General features: G+C 40.9%; 1 protein-coding gene across 1 annotated transcript in view; it reads left to right on the top strand.

Moving 5' to 3' along the window:
* Positions 1 to 2836: 2836 nt before the first annotated feature.
* The window catches only part of sts (steroid sulfatase (microsomal), isozyme S), a gene marked incomplete at its 3' end in the record, with an annotated part of 7597 nt that continues 6297 nt past the window's right edge, over positions 2837 to 4136 (top strand). The window contains 1 exon segment of the mRNA XM_032506498.1: positions 2837 to 2929.

Raw genomic sequence — 4136 nt, forward strand, 5'->3', positions numbered from 1 at the left:
TCACCGGCTACCGTAGTCCAAGATGGAGCAGGAACATGGAGAATCCACACCAGTTCATGGGAATGGAAATGGAACATTTCAAGCCAATAGGAATACTTGGATTTTTGCTGGTGGTGGTCAATATTCATGAAAAAGGGCGAGTTTGATAACAAACCAATAAAGATGTTACACGCTGGCCCTTTAAGAAAAACTCGCCTTTAGCCCATTCTGGGCCCAACTGACAGCAAATTGAAGTTTTAAATACTATAATATGGAAAGTAAATGCAATTACATGTAATATTGTATTTTTTGTTAAAAACAAAGAGACTTGGAACCAAAACCCGCCCCGGTAAACGCCACTTCCTGTCCCACGGAGGAGCTGAATCAAAGGAAAGAGGAGGCCTTTTCCAAAGAGTTTCCTCGGTTTCCTCCTCAGATGGCTGCGTGGTACCCAACCACGTGGAGAGCCAGGTTCAGCCGGCTGATCAGTCTGAGTGGGGCTGTGATCGCTGCAATCAACCAACGCGGGCAGACACTAATCGCAAATCAAATGCAAAGGAGCACGATCACAGGGAACAAACCACGGGGAAGATCTGCTTTATTTCTGTCAACAGAGGGAGATGTTTTCAGTTTTATTAGATCTTTGCGTGGCAGTGAAGACAGAAATCCAACTGGTTCTCTCCCGGAGGGCTCGCCGTTCTCATCAACTCTGTTTTCCTTTTCCTTTTTCTTTTTGTGTTACTGATTCACGTGCACACGTGCATCCACATCTCCCCGCTGTCACACACACACTCTGCCCTAATTCTGAGCTCCACACACACACACACACACACACACACACACACACACACACACACACACCACACGGGTACATGTGAGCTCTCCCAAAGTGCTGCAGGCTGCAGATGCCTTTCATCGCTCTGACCTGAAATGTGTCGTTTGTGTGCGTTTGTGTGCGTTTGTGTGCGTTTGTGTGCGTTTGTGTGTGTTTGTGTGCGTTTGTGTGTGTTTCCAGCTCTCAGCTCAGCTTTAATGAAGCCAAAACCACAGAATGGCCTCAGATATCACTCTCGAAACAAGAGTTTCTCATGAAATATATACTGTACGTCAGGACAACTTCACAGCGACAACGACTCGTACCGCAATCTCATATCTCATAATTCCAGTTTTTTTTTTACATTTTATTGAATGTGTTGATATAGCTCTGAGGGAAATCAAAGGCGTCAGCCATCTGCTGTGGTTCAGACCAACTCTCTGCACTGCAAAGCAAAAGTATTGTGTTTTGAAAGTATCAGCTGAAGAGAAGAATCTCAATTTCCGCCATTAAGTTCCCAGAATCATCTGTGTAGTAACAGCTGTGTGACTGTGTATTTGAACACAAATTGTCCCTAGATCTTGATTCACAGTAGTGTTTCTGTTGCATTATGGGATCTTCATCTGGGCTTCGACAACTTTTAAGCTCCAAGGGCGTAGTGGACACGGGATACGGGGGGGGGAGGACATGTCCCCCCTGCACTTTACATGATGGTGTCCTCCGTCCCGCACACTTACAAAACGTCTGAGTTGATGTTGAATGCACCATAAGTAGTACTGTAGTTGCCCTCCCCATGCACAAACACACGCACACACACACACACACTTACACATGTATGAACAAGGGAAGTATATATGTACAAGTATGTGCAACTACAGTATTCAGTATTCTGTTCTAGGAGGCTTAATGTACTGGAGTAAAAGAAGACAGTGACAGGAAAAGAAAAAACTCAAGTAAAGTACAAGTACCTCAACATCTGGACTGAAGTACAGTACTGGAGTAGATGTACTTAGTTCCATCCCGGCGCTGCCAGTGAGTGCAGTTTAAAGCATCACGTACTGTGTTTTCCGTGTTTTCTCTCCACCATCCACCCCCGTTGCCTGTGGTGCTGTTTTAATTCAAAGTGCTTCAGAACCAAATGTCTCGGAGTCTTCTCGGTGTTCCAGCTCCCCGAACCTGGGAGCCTTTTGTGTTAGAGACCCACTCCGTCTTTGAAAAGGCCTTGAAAGAAGAAAAAGCCTTTAATGCAGCAGATAGTAGAGACAAGGGGGGGACGGGACTCGTCTTTATGGTGACGATGCGGGCCTCGTTCTTCGAGGCGATGCTTCGACATCCTTACACACTCGGTGTAGTCCAGTAGCACCGTGCATAGCCTGAATTTACAAGGCGGAATATCCATCCTTCATTGGACAATTTTCTTGCGTTTTTTATTGTTTTAATCACTTTTACCAACGTTTTTATCTTCTTTTCAGGAGTTTTTGTCACCTTTTTATGAGGTTATTTTTTCCAAAGTTTCAAATGCCTTTTCTGCCATTTGTCGCTTTGACATTGGGTTATTTTTATGACAAATTCTTTTTTTTAATTACTGTTTTGATGCTTTTTCCAACAGCCTTTAGTCCACTCCTCTCTGTGTTTCTTTGTCGATTTAGATTATTAAAACTAACTATGATCATCTAATAACCAATGATGTATTATTTAGATTAATCTACACAGCGATATGTAGATGTCTCAAGAAGTCCCCAGAACAGTTTGGTCCAAAACATCATCCATTAAATTATTAAAATGCAAATATACCAAATACCTCTATATGTTACAAGAAAACGATAAAATATCTTAAAATTAACAATCACTGTGTCAATCCTTTTATTTGTTCATTCATATTTCTAGTATTTTACTTTAAGCTATTTAAAAGTGTATACACCTCTTTTGTTTTGTCTGTAAATGTTATATGTCTCATGTGGTTTCTGTTCAACGTAAAGGATGGTCGTTGTTTAATAAAAAATAAAAACACATTTTATTTTGAAACTCAATACCGGAAGCTTTGTTCGATATAACAAACTCCTACTTGATTATTCGCTGTTCCGGAAAGTTTGAACAGTTTATGATGTGCAGCCATAGACAGTTAAAGGAGCGAAGGTAAGTGATTACCTGTCTTCTCCGTGTGAATAAGTGGCGTCACACAGCGATATTTTTCATATTTATCGCTTTTATAGACGATTCCGCTCATCACGGTTAATGTTAGCGTAAAAGTTATACAGGTCCTTTACTTATTTATTGGCATTGTGCTCTATAAATAAACATTAATTTAATCAGCGTAGAACACACTTCAGTCAAGGTGGACAGAAACTAAATAAAACTACCAAAAGCCATCTTGGTTCATCTTTCCACTGTTCCAACAATCACCACTCTGGTCTGGTTGGAATAAACTCTAATTCACCCATTTACATGTGAGATATGCTGCTCTATACACGCAAAAGTAGTGATTATTTACATGGAGTCTGGTGGAGATATGCTGCTCTATACACGCTAAAAATAGTGATTATTTACATGAGTCTGGGAATATGCTGCTCTATACACGCTAAAAGTATGATTATTTACATGGTCTGGTGGAGATATGCTGCTCTAAACACGCTAAAAGTAGTGATTATTTACATGGAGCTGGTGGAGATATGCTGCTCTATACACGCTAAAAGTAGTGATTATTTACATGGAGTCTGGTGGAGATATGCTGCTCTAAACACGCTAAAAGTAGTGATTTTTACATGGAGTCTGGTGGAGATTGCTGCTCATACGCTAAAAGAGTGATATTTACTGGGTCTGGTGAGATATGCTGCTCTATACACGCTAAAGTAGTGATTATTTACATGGAGTCTGGTGGAGATATGCTGCTCTTACACGCTAAAAGTAGTGATTATTTACATGGAGTCTGGTGGAGATATGCTGCTCTATACACGCTAAAAGTATGATTATTTACATGGAGTCTGGTGGGGTTGGTGATGGTGATTTCTAGGTTGTTTCATGTTAAAATAGGATTTCACTGATTTATAAAAAGGTGATGGATCGCTGTAGGGATCCTTTCCATAATGTTGTCATTTTAAAACAGCACTTGTAGTGTGTTGAAACCCGCCAAATAACCCTTTAAATCCAGTATTTGAGTAAATGTAGCCTACGGAGTTAGGCTTCATTCCACCACTGCTTTCCCTTTATCACATCCCGTCATGTTCCTGTACACATCTTTGTTTGTTTAATTTGGATCCCCATTAGCTTAGCATAAGCTAAAAGCTCTTCTTCCTAGGGTCCTTCAATCTGTTCCTGTGACAATACTCTTTATGACATCACATTA

Source organism: Etheostoma spectabile, chromosome 24 (assembly GCF_008692095.1).
Source record: "Etheostoma spectabile isolate EspeVRDwgs_2016 chromosome 24, UIUC_Espe_1.0, whole genome shotgun sequence".
Taxonomy (NCBI): Eukaryota; Metazoa; Chordata; class Actinopteri; order Perciformes; family Percidae; genus Etheostoma; species Etheostoma spectabile.